Genomic DNA, 22,469 nt, shown 5'->3' on the forward strand with positions numbered 1-22,469 from the left:
ATGATGTCAGAGTTGAGTAGTTGTAACAGAGACCATATGGCTTGTGAAGCCTAAAATATTTACTATCTGGATATTTACAGAAAAAATTTGCTGACTCCTGTCTTCAGCCTTCATCTCCATCTCTCTCTGTCTGGTGGCCCCATGTCCAAAGCTTCTGTAGTTCATATTCTCTGGAGACTATACCTCCTACTTCCTAAAGGGGAAGAGAAAAGATGGTTGCTTAACTGTGAGAAAGGAGTGAGCATGGATATCTAGGAGTTTGATTTCTTCTTGTCTGTGCTTTTATGCAAGCCTCATGGTTTCAGCACTCCCCCACAATCTCTTACAGGCTCTGGTACCACCACTTCATTATTTCCTAAAAGGTTCTTCAGGGTGATGATTGGCAGATACTCTGTGAGCCTCTTAGTTTGAGTGTCTCATCTTTTTAAAGTCATTTTCCATGTCTTCAGTCTCTGTCTTCATATATCTTGGTTTAGGGTTCAGGGACGTCTCATAGTTTTACTTAAATGTGTTTCTGTTTCTTATTCTATTTGTTGACTTAAGGTGATAGAAGTACCTTAAAGTTCAAATGGAAGTATAAACTTCTGATAAGAGCAAAAAGAAACAGATCTCAGAACTCACTATAAATCCACTGTGATAAGAGCAGCATGAAATTGGCATGAGTGTATTGGTAGTGATCCATGTAAAATGGATCAGTGACTCCAAAGAGTGAATATAGTAAAGAATCTCAGTACGTAAGATAATTTAGTGTATGAGTGTTTTGTCAGGGCTTTTTGTTGCAGAGAACAGAATTCACTCTAGGTAGTTTAAGTGAAAGGAAGCTTCTAGAAGCTATCTGGGAAGATGAAAGAACAGTGATTGGATGCTATGCAGCCAGGAAGAAGGGCCAATCATACCCCAGACTTTTCAAGCAGAAGTGTCATTGCTGCTACTCCTACTGCTTGGTGTTTACAATATAAGAACTTGAGAAACCTTTCACAGTCACTCCAGGATAACAAAATACCTGCTCTCCTTTGCTTACCAGGGAAATGAGGTCCCCTGTGTGCAGCTCAGTATCATGCTACCCTGTCAGCTCCAAGACTGGCTTGGGTGTGTCTGCCCAGTGAAATGCACATCACTTATGGAGCCTTAGGACAACTGATCTGAGGATGTAGGATTTTAGCCTTCCAGACTCTATAAGAAGTAAAGCCACACCATAGTTATCTTCCATGATGACAAAGGCAGTGTGACAGCACATCAGAAAGAAAATAGCCTTGAACCCCTATCCCACAACACTAAAAGATCCAGACAAAAAAAGGAGGATATAATAAAATTTGAAAAATATCCACGAGGACCAGAGACTTAAATGGAATAAACTTAGCAATGGAATTCTTTTTTTAAATCATCTTTATTGGGGTATAATTGCTTTACAATGGTGTGTTAGTTTCTGCTTTATAACAAAGTGAATCAGTTATACATATACATACGTTACCATATCTCTTCCCTCTTGCATCTCCCTCCCTCCCACCCTCCCTATCCCACCCCTCCAGGCGGTCACAAAGCACCGAGCTGATCTCCCTGTGCTATGCGGCTGCTTCCCACTAGCTATCTACCTTACGTTTGGTAGTGTATATATGTCCATGCCTCTCTCTCGCTTTGTCACAGCTCACCCTTCCCCCTCTCCATATCCTCAAGTCCATTCTCTGGTAGGTCTGTGTCTTTATTCCTGTCTTACCCCTAGGTTCTTCATGACATTTTTTTTCTTAAATTCCATATATATGTGTTTTAGCATACGGTATTTGTCTTTCTCTTTCTAACTTACTTCACTTGGTATGACAGACTCTAGGTCTATCCACCTCATTACAAATAGCTCAATTTCGTTTCTTTTTATGGCTGGGTAATATTCCATTGTATATACGTGCCACATCTTCTTTATCCATTCATCCGATGATGGGCACTTAGGTTGTTTCCATCTCCGGGCTATTGTAAATAGAGCTGCAATGAACAGTTTGGTACATGACTCTTTTTGAATTATGGTTTTCTCAGGGTATATGCCCAGTATGGGATTGCTGGGTCATATAGTAGTTCTATTTGTAGTTTTTTAAGGAACCTCCATACTGTTCTCCATAGTGGCTGTACCAATTCACATTCCCACCAGCAGTGCAAGAGTGTTCCCTTTTCTCCACACCCTCTCCAGCATTTGTTGTTTGTAGATTTTTTGATGATGGCCATTCTGACTAGTGTGAGATGATATCTCATTGTAGTTTTGATTTGCATTTCTCTAATGGTTAATGATGTTGAGCATTCTTTCATGTGTTTGTTGGCAGTCTGTATACCTTCTTTGGAGAAATGTCTATTTAGGTCTTCTGCCCATTTTTGGATTGGGTTGTTTGTTTTTGTGATATCAAGCTGCGTGAGCTGCTTGTATATTTTGGAAATTAATCCTTTGTCAGTTGCTTCATTTGCAAATATTTTCTCCCATTCTGAGTGTTGTCTTTTGGTCTTGTTTATGGTTTCCTTTGCTGTGCAAAAGCTCTGAAGTTTCATTAGCTCCCATTTGTTTATTTTTGTTTTTATTTCCATTTCTCTAGGAGGTGGGTCAAAAAGGATCTTTCTGTGATTTATGTCATAGAGTGTTCTGCCTATGTCTTCTTTCCTCTAAGAGTTTTGTAGTGTCTGGCCTTACATTTAGATCTTTTATCCATTTTGAGCTTATTTTTGTGTATGGTGTTAGGGAATGATCTAATCTCATACTTTTACATGTACCTGTCCAGTTTTCCCAGCACCACTTATTGAAGAGGCTGTCCTTTCTCCACTGTACATTCCTGCCTCCTTTATCAAAGATAAGGTGACCATATGTGCGTGGGTTTATCTCTGGGCTTTCTATCCTGTTCCATTGGTTTATCTTTCTGTTTTTATGCCAGTACCATACTGTATTCATTACTGTAGCTTTGTAGTATAGTCTGAAGTCAGGGAGCCTGATTCCTACAGCTCCGTTTTTCGTTCTCAAGATTGCTTTGGCTATTTGGGGTCTTTTGTGTTTCCATACAAATTGCGAAATTTTTTGTTCTAGTTCTGTGAAAAATGCCAGTGGTAGTTTGATAGGGATTGCATTGAATCTGTAGATTGCTTTGGGTAGTAGAGTCATTTTCACAATGTTGATTCTTCCAATCCAAGAACATGGTATATCTCTCCATCTATTTGTATCATCTTTAATTTCTTCCTTCAGTGTCTTATAATTTTCTGCATACAGGTCTTTTGTCTCCTTAGGTAGGTTTATTCCTAGATATTTTATTCTTTTTGTTGCAAAGGTAAATGGGAGTGTTTTCTTGATTTCAATTTCAGATTTTTCATCATTAGTATATAGGAATGCAAGAGATTTCTGTACATTAATTTTGTATCCTGCTACTTTACCAAATTCATTGATTAGCTCTAGTAGTTTTCTGGTAGCATCTTTAGGATTCTCTATGTATAGGATCATGTCATCTGCAAACAGCGACAGCTTTACTTCTTCTTTTCCGATTTGGATTCCTTTTATTTCCTTTTCTTCTCTGATTGCTGTGGCTAAAACTTCCAAAACTATGTTGAATAAGAGTGGTGAGAGTGGGCAACCTTGTCTTGTTCCTGATCTTAGTGGAAATGCTTTCAGTTTTTCACCATTGAGGATGATGTTGGCTCTGGGCTTGTCATATATGGCCTTTATTATGTTGAGGAAAGTTCCCTCTATGCCTACTTTCTGCAGGGTTTTTATCATAAATCGGTGTTGAATTTTGTCAAAAGCTTTCTCTGCATCTATTGAGATGATCATATGGTTTTTCTCCTTCAATTTGTTAATATGGTTTATCACATTGATAGATTTGCATATATTGAAGAATCCTTGCATTCCTGGAATAAACCCCACTTGATCATGGTGTATGATCCTTTTAATGTGCTGTTCGATTCTGTTTGCTAGTATTTTGTTGAGGATTTTTGCATCTATGTTCATCAGTGATATTGGCCTGTAGTTTTCTTTCTTTGTGACATCCTTGTCTGGTTTTGGTATCAAGGTGATGGTGGCCTCGTAGAATGAATTCGGGAGTGTTCCTCCCTCTGCTATATTTTGGAAGAGTTTGAGAAGGATAGGTGTTAGCTCTTCTCTAAATGTTTGATAGAATTCGCCTGTGCAGCCATCTGGTCCTGGGCTTTTGTTTGTTGGAAGATTTTTAATCAGAGTTTCAATTTCAGTGCTTGTGATTGGTCTGTTCATATTTTCTATTTCTTCCTGATTCAGTCTTGGCAGGTTGTGCCTTTCTAAGAATTTGTCCATTTCTTCCAGATTGTTCATTTTATTGGCATAGAGTTGCTTGTAGTAATCTCTCATGATCTTTTTTGTATTTCTGCAGTGTCTGTTGTTACTTCTCCTTTTTCGTTTCTAATTCTATTGATTTGAGTCTTCTCCCTTTTTTTCTTGATGAGTCTGGCTAGTGGTTTATCTATTTTGTTTATATTCTCAAAGAACCAGCTTTTAGTTTTATTGATCTTTGTTATTGTTTCCTTCATTTCTTTTTCATTTATTTCTGATCTGATTTTTATGATTTCTTTTCTTCTGCTAGCTTTGCGTTTTTTTTCTTCTTTCTCTAATTGCTTGAGGTGCAAGGTTAGGTTGTTTATTTGAGATGTTTCCTGCTTCTTAAGGTGGGCTTGTATTGCTATAAACTTCCCCCTTAGAACTGCTTTTGCTGCATCCCATAGGTTTTGGGTCGTTGTGTCTCCACTGTCATTTGTTTCTAGGTATTTTTTTATTTCCTCTTTGATTTCTTCAGTGATCACTTCATTATTAAGTAGTGTATTGTTTAGCCTCCATGTGTTTGTATTTTTTACAGATCTTTTCCTGTAATTGATATCTAATCTCATGGCGTTGTGGTCAGAAAAGATACTTGATACAATTTCAATTTTCTTAAATTTACCAAGGCTTGATTTGTGACCCAAGATATGATCTATCCTGGAGACTGTTCCATGAGCACTTGAGAAAAATGGGTATTCTGTTGTTTTTGGATGGAGTGTCCTATAAATATCAATTAAGTCCATCTTGTTTAATGTATCATTTAAAACTTGTGTTTCCTTATTGATTTTCATTTTGGATGATCTGTCCATGGGTGAAAGTGGGGTGTTAAAGTCCCCTACTATGAATTTGTTACTGTCGATTTTCCCTTTTATGGCTGTTAGTATTTGCCTTATGTATTGAGGTGCTCCTACGTTGGGTGCATAAATATTTACAGTTGTTATATCTTCTTCTTGGATCGATCCCTTGATCATTATGTAGTGTCCTTCTTTGTCTCTTTTCATAGTCCTTATTTTAAAGTCTGTTTTGTCTGATATGAGAATTGCTACTCCAGCTTTCTTTTGGTTTCCATTTGCATGGAATATCTTTTTCTATCCCCTTACTTTCAGTCTGTATGTGTCTCTAGGTCCGAAGTGGGTCTCTTGTAGACAGCATATGTAAGGGTCTTGTTTTTGTATCCATTCAGCCAATCTGTGTCTTTTGGTGGGAGCATTTAGTCCATTTACATGTAAGGTGATTATCGATATGTATGTTCCTATTCCCATTTTCTAAATTGTTTTGGGTTCGTTATTGTAGGTCTTTTGCTTCTCTTGTGTTTCTTGCCTAGAGAAGTTCCTTTAGCAGTTGTTGTAGAGCTGGTTTGGTGGTGCTGAACTCTCTCAGCTTTTGCTTGTCTGTAAAGGTTTTAATTTCTCCATCAAATCTGAATGAGATCCTTGCTGGGTAGAGTAATCTTGGTTGCAGGTTTTTCTCCTTCATCACTTTAAATATGTTCTGCCACTCCCTTCTGGCTTGCAGAGTTTCTGCTGAAAGATCAGCTGTTAACCTTATGGGGATTCCCTTGTGTGTTATTTGTTGTTTTTCCCTTGCTGCTTTTAATATGCTTTCTTTGTATTTAATTTTTGACAGTTTGATTAATATGTGTCTTGGCGTATTTCTCCTTGGATTTATCCTGTATGGGACTCTCTGTGCTTCCTGGACTTGATTAACTATTTCCTTTCCCATATTAGGGAAGTTTTCAACTATAATCTCTTCAAATATTTTCTCAGTCTCTTTCGTTTTCTCTTCTTCTTCTGGAACCCCTATAATTCGAATGTTGGTGTGTTTAATGTTGTCCCAGAGGTCTCTGAGACTGTCCTCAGTTCTTTTCATTCTTTTTTCTTTATTCTGCTATGCAGTAGTTATTTCCACTATTTTATCTTCCAGGTGACTTATCTGTTCTTCTGTCTCAGTTATTCTGCTATTGTTCCCATCCAGAGTATTTTTCATTTCATTTATTGTGTTGTTCATCATTGTTTGTTTCATCTTTAGTTCTAGGTCCTTGTTAAATGTTTCTTGCATTTTGTCCATTCTATTTCCAAGATTTCGGATCATCCTTACTATCATTATTCTGAATTCTTTTTCAGGTAGGCTGCCTATTTCCTCTTCATTTGTTAGGTCTGGTGGGTTTTTATCTTGCTCCTTCATCTGCTGTGTGTTTCTCTGTCTTCCCATTTTGCTTATCTTACTGTGTTTGGGGTCTCCTTTTTGCAGGCTGCACGTTTGTAGTTCCCGTTGTTTTTGGTGTCTGTTCCCAGTGGCTAAAGTTGATTCAGTGGGTTATGTAGGCTTCCTGGTGGAGGGGACTAGTGCCTGTGTTGTGGTGGATGAGGCTGGATCTTGTCTTTCTGGTGGGCAGGTGCACGTCTGGTGGTGTGTTTTGGGTTTCTGTGGAGTTGTTATGGTTTTAGGCAGCCTCTCTGCTAATGGGTGGGGTTGTGTTCCTATTTTGCTAGTTGTTTGGCATAGGGTGTCCAGCACTGTAGCTTGCTGGTCGTTGAGTGAAGTTGGGTGCTGGCATTGAGATGGAGATCTCTGGGAGATTTTCACCGTTTGATATTATGTGGAGCTGGGAGGTCTCTTGTTGACCAGTGTCCTGAAGTTGGCTCTCCCACTTCAGAGGCACAGCACTGACTCCTGGCTGCAGCACCAAGAGCCTTTCATCCAAAGGAAGGAAGGAAGAAAGAAGAGAAGAAGGAAAGAAGGAAAGAAAGGAAAGAGGGAGGGAGGGACGGTGGGAGGAAGGAAGGAGGGAAGGAAGGAAAAAAGAAGGAAGATAAATTAAAATAAAATAGAGTAAAATGTAATAAAGTTATTAAATTAAAAAATATTAAGAAAAAAATTAAAAAAAAAAAAACGGACGGATAGAACCCTAGGACAAATGGTGGAAGGAAAGCTATACAGACAAAATCTCACACAGAAGCATACACATACACACTCACAAAAAGAGGAAAAGGGGAAAAAACCATAAATCTTGCTCTCAAAGTCCACCTCCTTAATTTGGGATGATTGGTTGTCTATTCATGTATTCCACAGCTACAGGGTACATCAAGTTGATGTGGAGATTTAATCCGCTGCTCCTGAGGCTGCGGGGAGAGATTTCCCTTTCTCTTCTTTGTTCTCACAGCTCCCAGGGCTCAGCTTTGGATTGGGCCCCGCCTCTGCGTGTAGGTCGCTGGAGGGCGTCTGTTTTTCGCTCAGACAGGACGGGGTTAAAGGATCCGCTGATTCGGGGTCTCTGGCTCACTCAGGCCGGGGGGAGGGAGGGGTACGGATGCGGGGCGAGCCTGCGGTGGCAGAGGCCGACGGGACGTTGCACCAGCCTGAGGTCCGCCGTGCTTTCTCCCGGGGAAGTTGTCCCTGGATCCCGGGACCCTGGCAGTGGCGGGCTGCACAGGCTCCCCGGAAGGGGCTTGTGGATAGTGACCTGTGCTCGCACACAGGCTTCTTGGCGGCGGCAGCAGTAGCCTTAGCGTCTCCTGCCCGTCTCTGGGGTCCGCGCTTTTAGCCGCGGCTCTCGCCCGTCTCTGGAGCTCCTTTAAGCATCGTTCTTAATCCCCCCTCCTCGCGCACCAGGAAACAAAGAGGGAAGACCTCTTCGGCAGGTCCAGACCTTTTCCTGGACTCCCTCCCGGCCAGCCGTGGTGCACTAACGCCCTGCAGGCTGTGTTCACACCGCCAACCCTAGTCCCCTCCCTGAGCTCCTACCGAAGCCCGAGACTCAGCTCGCAGCCCCGCCCGCCCCGGCGGGTGAGCAGTCAAGCCTCTCGGGCTGGTGAGTGCCGGTCGGCACCGATCCTCGGCACCGATCCTCTGTGCGGGAATCGCCCCGCTTTTCCCTCTGCACCCCTGTGACTGCGCTCTCCTCCGCGGCTCCGAAGCTTCCCCCCTCCGCCACCTGCAGTCTCCGCCCGCGAAGGGACTTCCTAGTGTGTGGAAACCTTTCCTCCTTCACAGCTCCCTCCGACTGGTGCAGGTCCCGTCCCTATTCTTTTGTCTCTGTTTTTTATTTTTTTCTTCTGCCCTACCCAGGTACGTGGGGAGTTTCTTGCCTTTTGGGAGGTCTGAGGTCTTCTGCCAGCGTTCAGTAGGTGTTCTGTAGGAGTTGTTCCACATGTAGCTGTATTTCTGGTGTATCTGTGGGGAGCAAGGTGATCTCCGCGTCTTACTCTTCCGCCATCTTCCCCTCGTCTCCTAGCAATGGAATTCTTATAAGTACATCCTAAACTACCTCCTTAAGCAAGTCCAGAAACTGTAGAAGGAAATATTCTGACTACATAAAAGTGAACTGTTGATTGCAAAAAAAGAGGGCACAAGCCATTGTTATTCCTAGTGTGGGGGGCGGACCAGAGCCAATCTATAGTGTGCTACCAACCAATGTCTTGGTAAGAGCACAGGCTGAGAATAAGCATTTATAAACTTATGCAGCAGTTTAGCACTGCCATGACATCCAAATGTGTGATTTTGTATTGTATGAAACATCGATCTGCTATGGATTCGAAATTGTAAAATACTGGTGCTTTGCCGCAGAGACTTTGAGATGCACTGCCGTAAACAAAGTACATATACATGTATGAGCTCTGGAAAAGAGTTATTTGCAATGCAGTTGACAAAATATTAAAATCGATAGTATATATGAATTATACAATTGACATAAAAAAAATGGAAGAGTGGACCAAGGGATTAGCTGTAATTCAGAGACGTGAAATCCAGATGTAAACTCATATGTCATTTGAATTCGTGAGTGGTCAGGGCTATGTTTTAGTCTTCAGACTTATAAAAATTGGAAAGAGCCATAATACCTATTGCTAATGCAGGTATGGGGAAATTCGTACACATTGCTAGTGGAACTGTGAATTGTTACCACCTTTTCAGGAAACAAACTTGCCAGCCCCCATAAAGATAAAAATAAATTGAACGTAATTCTTGGCTCAGCAGTATTCTCCCTGGGAAACCTATCCCATCAAAATAAAAGCACCTGTATAAGTAAGCCTATCTGTTCAAAGATGTTTATTGCAGCCTCATTCGTAGTGGCAAAAACCTAGAAACAAAGGGCATATCAGTAATAGGGGAATGGTTGAAGAAATTATAGCTCATCCACCCCTGGGAATCTTATGTAGCTATTCAGAAGGATGAATTAGAATTATACCAGTTACCGTGGCAGGATTTTTGTGAGGTATCCTTGAGTGAGAAAAGATGCAGAAAATGTTTAATATGATCTCATTTTAATGAAACCATCAATGGAAAAAATGCTGTATGTGTTTTTACATCTGTATATATGTTAAAATATACTTACGAAAAAATGGAGAAAAATAAAATAATATATAAACTATGTTGTTAACATGGGTTATTGTGGGAGGTGCTGGTGAAAATGTGGAGATGCAGGCAAGAGTCAGAGGGGAGGCCAGAGAAAGCAAAGACTGTATTGTAAATCCCATCATGCATGGGAAGGTTCAGTTTATGTAAAAGTGTCCATTTGGTGTATACACATAAAACATTTTCTAACACAGTCTTTACGAAAGATGAGTTAGCTTTGTAAGTACTACCTTGTAGAGATGACCATGATAAAATGACAGTAAAATAAGTCAATAAGGAAATCGATCAGGAAATCAATAAGGAAAAGGTTAATATCTTGGTAGAAAATTGTTCAAAGGACACATATAGCAATTCAATAAAAGGTAAGTACAAATCACCAATTACCATGTGAAAAATGTGCAACTTGATCAATAGTCAAAGAAATGTAAGTGAAAATCCTATGAGATGTTTTTGTCACATGTCCGGGTTTGAAGTATTATTAAAACTGGTAAACCTTGGATTGAGGATGGCATTCTCAAATATACTTCGAGAGAGAATAAAAATTAAAACAAAGTTTGGAGGGAAATATCTGTAATATGCCTCAAAACATGTCTTATGGCATTGATGTTGATTTCTCTTCTAAAATTTCATCCTGTCAATGTTAAGCATGTAAGAGGGAAGAGACTTTCTGTCTGTGAAAGGACGCCTATCAAAAGATGTTACTAAATGAATGAAGTAACAGAATCCCAGTTTTATGTATAGTAGTGAAACATTTAGAACTGCCTAAACATCCAACAGAAAGGAATTAGTTAAAGAACATACAACCATATAAAAATATCTATTATAGAAACATGCTTATGACAGGTTGTGATTAAAGAAGACAGGTGAAACAATGATGTTAAAGTTTTGCTGATTTTCCAGTCAAATATTATACATCGATATGTAGAAAAATGGAAGAGACAAACAGAGAAATGTTAAAAAGTAATGGATGATGGGATTGTGGATAACATCTTGTTTTGGTGCCTTTCTGTGTAGTTTCCAAGTTTTCTGCTTTGAGCAGTAGTTTTAATTAAAAAGAAAAAAAGATGTTACAAGCATGTTAAAAGGCTATAAAGATTACCATCTTCTGAAGTGCACTCAGAGGGAGACGAGCAGGTAGGAGCACTGTGCCCTGTTCAGGAAGAGAGCCGGCCGCCGAGGCGAGTCACTGTCCCAGCATCACTTTGGCATATGAACTCTAACCTTCAGCTTTCAAAGCTGGAGATATTATCAAAGGTAGGTCATTATTTAATGGCTTGGAGGTTATTTCCGAAGTCCCTCGTGGGCTGCTATAAATGATTAGTAACATCATTATTGCTTATACATTTGTGGGCCAGCCTAGTATTGCTTTATCAGCACTGACTCAGGGTTTTTATAGGTAAATGGCTCTCAACTTGGGGCTCCCTAACCTCAAGAGGTGCACAGTGGTGGTAAGCTCTCCGAACTATACTTTATGTACATAAAAGTGTCAGAAAAATTATGCGTTTACCCTTACAATACTGTACGGGCTGACAAAGCCTTATTTTAATTGCCTTGGCTTCTTTTTTTTTTGGCTTTTAATAGAATATACAATTTTCAGTTGATACATTGTAATGAATTGGTCGTTAGAATGGTTTTTGATAAATAATATACGTTGGGAAAGTTGAATTTTTACTAAATTAATAAAAGTTGGGGTTTTAGAAAAGCCTTTCAAACCTGGAATCAGATTTTTTCCCTGGCTCCAGGATTATTCTGATAGTTGTACTTAATATCCAGGCTCAGCCACACTACTTAAAGTTGTATTTTAACCCCCCTTATAGATATGAACTTCAGCAACAACTTGAAGTGATATTTCTGTAAGAGAAGAAACCATAGGGAAGGTCTCATCTGACTTAGCAAACATTCTCTATTTTCCAAATGGGCAACAGGAAGACTCACGAGGTCCTGAATACAGAGAGAAAGAGGCTGCCAGAACCCACATTTTCTGTTTCTTACTTTTTCACTTCTCCTTGGGCTCTGGGGTTATTTCCCTAGAAATAACAGGCCTGCAGAAGGTGACAGACACTCGTGCACACACACGGAAAATCAAAAAGGGTTAGAGATAGGGAGGGAGGGAGAGAGAGACTTCTTGTATATAGCATGATCTCGTGCAGTTCTTTCTAGACTTCTGTGAGATTGTTGCTGTCATTAGTTCTTTTTAAACAGAAGTGCTGAAGCACAGAGAAGTTAAGCAACTTGCTTAAAATCACACAGCTAGTCAGAGGCAAAGCCAGGATTTGAACTTGGGCAGTCTGAATCCAGAGCCTTGGTCTTAACCCCTGTCATAACAACATCACATTTCTATACCCTGAAAAAAGAAGTCAACCAGAAGCACTGTGAAAACAGCTCCTTAATAAAGTGACTAATTCTGGCAGCTGGCCCAGAGAGGAGATGGGAAACCTATTTAGTTTTACTTCCATGACTGATATATATCTTAAAACTGAATTTCTTGCTAGAAGATTTAAAAAATTTTAATTGTAAATGCTGAGGAATTAAAAAAAATCAGCTAGCTGAAAATTCTGGCTGTTGTTCATCATCAAGCATATTATATTTTAAAGAAAGTATTTTTAGCCAATTTAGCCCCCGAATTACATTAGTAGAGCCTCAGTCCAGCCAATTGGGGTTTTAAAAACATTGTCTGCTCTTGGTCTATTCTGTAAGTGGCCAAAACAGAGAAAGAGTTTTCAATGTACTTCCTTTACTATTTTCTGAGTGTTTTTGAGTTATGTGAAAAGTGCTGTGATGTTTCATCTGTAGGAGATTTAGCACTGGAAATAGTATTTTGACAGTCCAAAAGAACCCTTCTAGATGGAAGTATAGATTTATATCTCAAACTTCCAAGCAAAACTTTCAATAAATGAAAAGAAAAAAATCAGGGCTTCCCTGGTGGCGCAGTGGTTGAGAGTCCGCCTGCCGATGCAGGGGACACGGCTTCGTGCCCCGGTCCGGGAAGATCCCACATGCCGTGGAGCGGCTGGGCCCGTGAGCCATGGCCGCCGAGCCTGCGCGTCCGGAGCCTGTGCTCCGCAACGGGAGAGTCCATGACAGTGAGAGGCCCGCGTACCGCAAAAAAAAAAAAAAAAAAAAAAAAATCGAACAGTTTTAAAAGTGAAAATAGGATGGCTGGTGGCTGGTTAGTGTATGTTTGTGTGTTGGGGGTTTGGGGGATGAGAAGGGCCGGTGGGCAGAGCCTGCTCTGTTGATTTCCCTAAGTCTTCATTTGGGATAGGCAGGTACCTCAGTATTATACAGCATTTTAAAAAAATTGTATTGAAGGATAATTGATTTACAGTGTTCTTAATTTCTGCTGTACAGCAAAGTGATTCAGTTATACATATATATGTTCTTTTTCATGTTCTTTTCCATTACCGTTTATCCCAGGATATTGAATATAGTTCCTGGTGCTCTACAGTAAGACCTTGTTGTTTATCCATCCTATATATAACAGTTTGCTACAGCATTTTTTTTTAACTGAAGAAATGAAAGCGTTTGCAAGTGCAGCCAACAAAAAGCCTTCATCAAGTCAGTAGAACTTTTCAATCAAAATGACAACAGCCTCTGGTCTGTCTCTTGCTGGAAATAGAAAATGTGTGGAAGGGGTTTCACCCTCTGGGCACTGATCACAGAGTCCAGTATCTTGTTATAATTTTATAAAAGTCAAAGATCCAGCCACTTTCATGGTAAACATGGCCTTTCCAGCATCCTCCGTAAATGGTACTTGACTCTTGCTGAAGGCATTCATATTGTCAGGCTCTGATCCTGTGAAGGCCCTTCCTGACAGCATCTGTAAAGGGCTTGATGAATAAAGGGCTGGATCCAGATGTGAGGACGCAGCCTTTTCTGGGCTGTCTCCTCTGTGAGCCCTCCCATCCTCAACCTACTGCCTTCCCCATCCCGTTTCTGTGAGTGCAAGATGGCAGTAAGGCACAGCGCCACCATCCCTTGTCATCCTCTTCGTCAAGGCCATCAGTGTCCTCCACACTTAGGAGTTCACCAGCCCTTTCTCATCCCTCAGCTTACTTAAACCATCAGCAGCATTCCCCCTCTTGCTTTGAAAACAACCACCACCCTCTCTTCATTTTCCTCCAGACCCACTGGATGTTTCCTTCTCTACTGACTAGATCCCTATCATCTTTCCACCTCACATGCGGAACTGCTTCAGAACTCACACTTAGATCTCTTATGGTCTCATACATTAGGTGACCTCGCTCTGTCCCATGGCTTTAAATACCAACTCTATCCATGACTCCCTAATTTATATTTCCAGTCTTCTCCTAAACTCGAAAATCTCCGTATTGCTTATCTGACATCAGTGAATATCTCATAGTCATACAAACTGAGCATATCTGAAATAAAATTCTTTTTTTTTTGTACTCATCCCTAAAACCACTTTTTTCTGAGCCTTTATCATCTCCATTTAAAGAGAAAACAAAAACAAAGTAAAACAAACAAGCCTGGAACCATCTTCCTAGGTGTTGGCCATCATTCAAGGAATTTGACACACCCTTTCCTTTCTGACACAACTCATGTTTAATCCATCATCGAATTCTGTCTTTTCTACCTTCAAAACAATATTAGGGGGAAAACATTTGCTTACACGCTTTTGCCCTACCCTAGGTTTTCTCCACCTCAGCATCGTTGCCATTTGGGGTTGGATAATTCTTTGTTGTGGAGGCTGGTTCTGTGCATTGTAGGACATTTAGCAGCATCTCTGGCCTCTGCCCACTGGATGACACATTCCTTCCCTCCAGTTGTGACGATCAAGAGTATCTCCAGACACTGACAACAGGTTCCCTAGGGCAGAATCACTTCCAAGTGAGAGCCGCTGCTCCACCCCCAGCAACCCCATCTTTCACCTGGGTGATCGCAGTGGCCTTACAGCTGGCTTCCTTACTGTCTCTCTTGGTCTCATATATTCTACCCAGTAGCCAGAGTGATCTTTTTTTTTTAATCCAAAATGTGTTTATTGGGATGGTTTCCCATTCATCTTGATTCAGGGTGCTTTTAGTGCTGCTTCTGTCTGAAGGAGCATCCTTCTGTAAGCCTTGCTTTTCCTCCTGCAGAGGCTGGCAGAGGACAATAGAACAGCCAACACATAAAGCTACTGTCTGTGCATGGCTGAAGACAGAGGTGATTTTATAGCATCCTGGGCATCTCACATCCACGAAATAGGAATTGGGGCTCTGCGCCAGACGCTGCCTCTGGTGTTTCCTCTTCCCCTCTTCTGGAGAGGGATGAAGGAGCTCCTTCGTGAGAGGCATGTTCTCATGGGGAGGTCATCACCCCCGCAAAGGAGAATCATCTTTTTTTTTATACAATTTTCTTTTGATGTGGACCATTTTTAAAGTCTTTATTGAATTTGTTACGATATTGCTTCTGTTTTATGTTTTGGTTTTTTGGCTGCAAGGCATGTGGGATCTTAGCTCCCCGACCAGGGGTCAAACCCGCACCCGCTGCACTGGAAGGCAAAGTCTTAACCACTTGACCACCAGGGAAGTCCCGAGAATGATCTTTTAAAAAACCATTCGGATGATTTCACTCTTGTTGGTGGCCGTGGTGATGTGCCCTCAGAGAGCAGGATGAGAGAAGAGTGTCTGGGAGACAACATCGACTGCCACACCCTGGGATCTGCCCGCGTCCAAGCTCTTCTCAGCTACACTGTTCGCAGGCTGCTCTGGGCTGATGATGGAGCACGGCCAGGGCCTCAGAGCTGGGCTGTCGCTGACTCACACGTGTGATGCTTTGGAATTTCCCAGAGCTATATTCCAGTTTGACCAATCTTCCTCCCCTTCCTCCTTTCACAGGACTTTCACAGACTTACATCGTGTTTTTAGGTCTGTCCTAACCTACTCTGTCTCCCTAGCAAGCCTTCTCCCCCTTTATCCTCCCCAGGTGTTTTCTCTAATAAACCTCCCTGAATGTCTAATTCCATCCTGGCCTCTGCTTCTCAGACAATCCAAAAACTCCCCTGCTCAGGACTTTCTAATGGCTTTCTTCCTCACTCAGAACGAATCCCATAGTCCTCGAGGTAGGTCACAAGGCCGCGTGACCTGCTGATGCCTTTCTTGCTGATCTCAGCTCCTGCAACTCCACACCTGTTCACTTTGTTCTAACTGCACTGGTTGTATTGCTATTTCTTAAAGACACCAGGCTCCTTCTTGCCTTGGTGATTTTAGCATCTATTCCCTCCCCCTGGAATTCTATTCCCCTGGGTATTCATTTGGTGAACTTACCTGAAGTCTTGGGTTAAGTATCACCTCCTTAATGAGGCCCATCCTGATCACACACTTCAAAACTGCCACCCAGCTCCCATTTCCCCAGCACCTCAGTGTTGTTGCCTTGTACTTTTCTTCATTGCATTGATCACTTTCACTCTATTCTATTCTGTTCCATTATGTCTGTTTTGTTCTCTGATACATTTCAAGTACCTAGAACAGTGCCAGCACAGAGTAGATAATCAATAAATATTTGTTAAATGAAGAAACCGACTTAGACTCTAATTCCTTATTTGTATGTTTCCCTCATTAAACTAAGACCTTTTTTTCCATTTATTTCAATTAAAAAATTTTTATTGAAGTATAGTTGATTTACAATATTATATTAGTTTCAGGTGTAAAATATAGTGACCCAGTATATTTATAGTTTATACCCCATTTAAAGTTATTACAACATAGGCTATATTTCCCTGTGCTGTATAATAGATCCTTGTTGCTTATTTATTTTGTACGTACTGTTTTGTACCTCTTAATCCCCTACCCCTATCTTGCCCCTTCACCCTTCACTCTACCCACTGGTAGCTGCTAGTTCTCTGTATCTGTGAGCCTGTTTTGTTGTATACATTCATTTGTTTTATTTTTTAGATTCCACATATAAATGATAGTATAGAGTATTTGTCTTTCTCTGTCTGACTTATTTCACTAAGCATAATACTCTCTAGGTCCATCCACATTGTTATAAATGGCAGAATTTCATTCTTTTTTATGGCTGAACAATATTCCATTATATGTATATTATAATACCTATACATATGCCACACCTTCTTTATCCATTCATCTGTTGATGGACACTTAGGTTGCTTCATATCTTGGATATTGTAAATAATGTAAATAATTTGACTTAATCAGAATCTAATACTTTATTTGTATATGTTTCCCTCACTAAACAAAGACCTTCTTGAAGACAGCAACCTTTGCATTCTTGATACAGCTAGACGGCGTATTAGGTTCTCCGTCCATGTTTGTTGAAATAAATTGCTTTAATATCTCTTAACATGGTATTGGGGATACTCACCCACAGGGTTGTTTCTAAGGTTCAGTGGCACACCATGTATGAACTGCCATCATCTGGCTCAGTAAATGGTAGCTGTAAATAATATAACGGGAAACACTAGCGCCGTCTAGTAAGCAGTCGCTTCATTTCTAAAAGTAAATTTAGTTATGTATTTATTTTTGGCTGCCTTGGGTCTTCGTTCCTATGCGCCGGCTTTCTTTTAGTTGTGGTGAGCGGGGGCTACTCTTCTCTTCGTTGCGGTGCACGGGCTTCTCATTGCAGTGGTTTCTCGTTGCAGAACACGGGCTCTAGGTGCACGGGCTTCAGTAATTGTGGCCTGTGGGCTCAGTAGTTGTGGCTTGTGGGCTCTAGAGCGCAGGTTCAGCAGTTGTGGCGCAGGGGCTTAGTTGCTCTGCGGCATGTGGGATCTGGCATGTGGGATCTTCCCGGACCAGGGATCGAACCCGTGTCCCCTGCATTGGCAGGTGGATTCTTAACCACTGTGCCACCAGGGAAGCCCAACTGCTCAATTTTTAAGCTACCTGTATTGCAATTATTTTTTAGTTTTTTGTTTGTTCATTTGTTCTTTTACTACTAATTAGTAATTCTACTGGTGTGTACATCAGAGTGTCCGTTTCTCAATCCTCAGTTTATTACATTTAATCAATAAACTACTGAAACAAAAAATAAATAGTAGTTGTAAAAAAGTGCTGTTTCATAGGAAAAGAAACAGTAATTTGTGTGGGAGCTTAGAGAATGAAGCACTCACTTCCAACTTTGGGAGAGAGTGCAAGTTAAATCTGAAGATTCTTTTCAAGAAGCAGCATTTGAACTGAGATCTAGGGAAGAGGAAGTCTGTGCTCACTTTTTCCACGATCTTTTTCTTTCTTCTGAGGGGAAGGGATGGAGATTCGATCAGACGCTGACCATGGGTCATGGATTGTCTCACATTTCCTAGTGGGTCTGGTCCCAGAACACTAAAGTAGGTCAAGTGCGTGAAGCGGCATTCTCCATCCTTTCCTGCTTTCATCTATCTGAGATTCTGTGGGTCTGGACGTCTTATTCTCCTTCACCTCCATCTTATCCTGCCTCCAAAAGACACGTAGGCTCAATGGATAATGTTCCTCAGAGGATGCCATATATTTTTAAAATTTTTATTGAAATATAGTTGATTTACCATGTTGTGTTAGTTTCAGGTGCACAGCAAATTGAATCAGTTATACATAAGTAAATAAATAAATATATATATATTATTTTTTTATATTCTTTTCCATTATAGGTTATTACAAGATAGTGAGTAAAGTTCCCTGTGCTACACAGCAGGTCCCTGTTGGCCATCCACTCCATATATAGTAGTGTGCTTATTCTAATCCCAAACTCTCAATTTATTCCTCCACCAGGCTGCCATATTTCTTGATAGTCTCTTCCTCTCAAGAATCTCTGCTCTCTGCTCACCACATCCCCATTTCAGATTGACTGACCTATGGTAAGATGCAGCTGTGGTCTTAAAGCAAAGTAAAAGTCTGTATCAGTTCTCTAGGGCCACCATAACAAAGTACTGCAGACTGGGTGGCTTAAACAACAGAAACCTGCTTTCTTACAGTCCTGGAGGCTGCAACTCTGAGCTCAAGGTGCCTGAAGGGTTGGCTTCATCTTTGGCTTGTAGATAGTTGTCTTCTCCTTGTGTCTTCACATCATCTTCCCTCTGTCCATGTCTGTGGCCAAATTTCCTCTTCTTATAAGGATAGCACTTATGTTGGGTTAGGGCCCACTCTGGCAACCTCATTTTAACTCCGTTACCTCTTTGAAGACTGTGTCTCCAAATACAGTCACATTCTGATGAGTTAGGACTTCCGCACATGAAGTTTTCAGAGGCACAGTTTATCCCATAACAAAGTCCTATTTAGAGCTTGAATCTAAGCTGGTGTCCCAGTCTGGTTTCCCAGAAGCTCAGAATAAAGTGGTACTTTGAGCTCCTACCTGTCATTATCTCTTTGTGCATCTCTCTCTGGAGCCCTCTGTGATGCAGAAGTGACTTATGTGTAGCTGGTTCCACTGTCCAAGTACCACCTGTCTTTGCACCTCCCCCCTCCCCAAACACTGATGTCACCTTTGAAAGGTGCTATGATTCGAGTACATGGAGATGGTGGAAAGCAGCTGAGCCCGCGGAGTCAACGTTACCTTCATGGCTGAGACTAAGGGGAAGAACCTGGGGCATTTGCCTCGTGCAACAAAATCCGAGAGAGTGCCGAAACATTCAGTAATCAAGATAATATTTTAATGCAGTGTTTAAAAAATCGAAATAGTGCAGAAAAAACTATGACAAACACAACATCAAATTTTTGAATTCAGACAGGATCCATGACAATCCTTCAATTGCTTTTAGACAGGTGTCCTTACCTACTGAGAGCCTCTATTTCTGGATTAAAATCTTGCTGTCCCTTCAAGTGTCTCTTATAGGACATGGTGTTTAGATCTCTCCACAGTCTGCCATTTATTCATTCAGCAAACCATTTGTTTATCGAGTATCTACTAAGAGCCATACAGAATAGGAATTAAATATTTGTCAAATTAATAAACAAGCAAAAACCTAATTACAGTTGTTTTAAAGACACCCCCAGGGAGACTCTACTGTGGTAGCAAGAAGAAACATTGACAAACTGGTGGGTGTCAGGGGCTGGATTGCATGATGAAGGACACTTAAAATAGGTTTTTCATTTATTAAACCAACAAATATTTAGTATGTGCTAGTGCAGGACACTGTGCATGTCAGTTAAGCATTTTAAAGTTTTAATAGGCAGAAGGATCTAGAAGCTCAAAGTACAAGTTGTCAGTATTTATAAGAGCATCCATTTCATGGAGGAATGCATCTTTGGTGAATTACTCTAAAGAAGATATTTACTGGCTACGTATCGCAGCATTCCTCCAGCTGGGCATCAGCAGTAACTAGAGAAGGAGTGGGCAGAGATAGCAGAGACATTTCTTCTCTATTAGTCATGACAAATGAGAGAAATAAACCGAATTGGTAAAAAGTACAGACTCAGTGCAGTGGTGAATAGTTCAGAGAAGAAGATTCTCATTTGGATATGAAATTCTGAGCCTGCCAAGCTCATAGGAAGTCTGCAGTTTGCTATCAGTTAATCTCTACTGTTTAAAGTTTTAGGGAGGGAAGGAAGCAAATTGCATCCCTTGTTCATAAAACCGAATGACCACTTTCAACCCCCAAAAGGGGAGTGTTTGGCAGACGATGTTTAAGGTAATTTCCTGGAGTGCTGTGGGGCCAGTGCTGACCCAGAGTAGCTACAGGTCTCTCTCCTGGAGTGCTGTGGGGCCAGTGCTGACCCAGAGCAGCTACAGGCCTCTCTCCTGGAGTGCTGTGGGGCCAGTGCTGACCCAGAGGCAGCTACAGGCCTCTCTCCTGGAGTGCTGTGGGGCTAGTGCTGACCCAGAGTAGCTACAGGCCTCTCTTTGTGGGAAGGGGATGCTATGGGGAAGAAGAGAATTGCCCTTCTCTCCTGGGATAAGGAGATGAAAGAGACGGGGTAAGGAAGACGAACAGGCTCACCCAGACAACAGGCAGGAAATTAGGTGTAGTAAACGGCGCTATAAGGACACTGCACGGAGCAGTGGTGTGGATGGACCCATTGAACTGAAATGACAACTCAGCTAACACTGATGGAACATCTACAGTGGGTGAGAAAGCATCCTGGAATACTCAGGGGATTCCAAGGTGGGCAAGACACAGTCCCTGCCCCTGAGATGCTGACGATAAATAGGGAAGAGAGTGACATTCATGAGTCATTTTAATACAAAACAAACTCTGGTACATACTAATATAAATATATAAAATATGTTATCTATAAACTATAAAAATAAGACACACATGTATATGATTTTAAATATATATATGCGCATATATATAAATTTTAAAGTGTTAAAGATCCATGTGGGAACTTGATGCTTGTTTTCCTCCTTCTCTGGAAACTGAAGCTAGTGCACGGCACAGAAAAGAGACACAATGCAAGGAAACCGGTGATGTCCTCAAGAAACAGTTGGCATGACTCACCTAGGCTGAATCCACAGGGCAGTACTATGTCCAGGCCCATTTCTCAAAAGGATGCTGTGAAACAGTCCTCTTGTGATCAAGTGAGATCAAAACACCAGTGAGACGGTCCTGGTTAGTTCTCCCGCTGTAACCCCCAAGCCACACATTCTGCTGGGTCACAGACTTGCTGATTGCCCAGCCTTGCGTTTGGATGAATCACAGGATGGCTGACTTTGGTGCTTCATGGAGACCGGGCTGGGGGCCAACAGTCCTGATGCTCTGCATTTCTGATGGCAGCCCCTCATCTGTCAGCCTCGCACCATGAGTGCTGGGGATCGAGGTTCTTACTTGCTGAGGTGGACAGGAAAGTTTGGCCTTGTGTCAAGGTTCTTGTTTCTCTGGCTCTTGTTCCCGAAAACATGTCTTCCACAGGGACACTGGCAGGGGAAATGAACTGTCTTCGGCATCCTATACTCTCTACTTTGTCAGAACAACAAACACAGCTCGATACATCGGGGGCTTGTCTTTTAACCTCTGCTGGTGTCTCTGGCTTTTACATGACTGACCTGGGGCTCCAGGCTCCAGACAAATGGGCAGATCTATTCCCAAGACACTGTTTGTCCCCCACTGTCAATATTGGCAAAGGTGGGGGGATGGATAATAGAAATCTAGCTGGTGAAATCAGTCTTTGGAGGGAAGAGAATCAAAGACCATGTCAACACCGATTTGACTGATTTTTAACCTCTTGGACAAGTCAACTCAGTTTCAGAGAGTTGAACCCACTGGGCCTGGAAATGCAGGCAGTGGGTGCCTCTTGAGGCAGGTCTTGGGTGTGGAAACACAGATGGACCTTTAAGGCCCACCCAGAGCCCTGGGGGAGAGCATCATTTGTGCTGCTACACAATATGAAACGAGAAAGCTGCAGATGAGCCATCCTGCTTGCAAGTCCCTGTGCCTTGGGACTTCCTAGGATGCTTTTGCATCATTTGAGGGAAATGGTAGAATTCCCAAGAACAGCCAGCAACACCCAGCATGGGGCCAGATAGCTTCCAGTTTCTCCAAATAATGTGAATTTTCTAACTAAATGAGTAATTTCTGTTGGCACGAATAAAGGAATGGCCGAATATTCTAGGAGATGTTTCTTGCTCTTTCTTTTAACTCTTTTGCCCCTGCCTTATTTCTTGAAGTTTATTGGATAAGGAACCAAGTTGGTCACCGTCCTTTATAGTAACAGTACCTGTGCGCAATGAATAATACTTGTACAGTGTTCGCAAAGCCCGTGGGGACGCAGGACTCCAACTAGCTCTCCTGTTGAGGTTAAGAAAGGGACTTGCCACAGATGCTTGCTGTAGTCTGTTCAGGGGAGAGTCATCATGAGGAAGAACAGTTCGGAAAGCAACCAATGTAAGGAAAAATTGGAGGTATTGAGGCTGTTTATCCTAGGGAACTCGTAACACAGCAGCC

General features: G+C 41.6%; 1 protein-coding gene and 1 pseudogene across 3 annotated transcripts in view; one reads left to right on the forward strand and one right to left on the reverse strand.

Moving 5' to 3' along the window:
- The window catches only part of HS3ST3A1 (heparan sulfate-glucosamine 3-sulfotransferase 3A1), a 378,323-nt gene that overhangs the window by 44,037 nt on the left and 311,817 nt on the right, over positions 1 to 22,469 (forward strand). The gene's annotated exons all lie outside the window — the stretch shown is intronic.
- LOC307177100 (small ribosomal subunit protein eS27-like) lies at positions 14,588 to 15,117 on the reverse strand (annotated as a pseudogene). The gene has a single exon. The product of its transcript is annotated as a small ribosomal subunit protein eS27-like (transcript).

Source organism: Stenella coeruleoalba, assembly GCF_951394435.1.
Source record: "Stenella coeruleoalba genome assembly, chromosome: 19".
Taxonomy (NCBI): domain Eukaryota; kingdom Metazoa; phylum Chordata; class Mammalia; order Artiodactyla; family Delphinidae; genus Stenella; species Stenella coeruleoalba.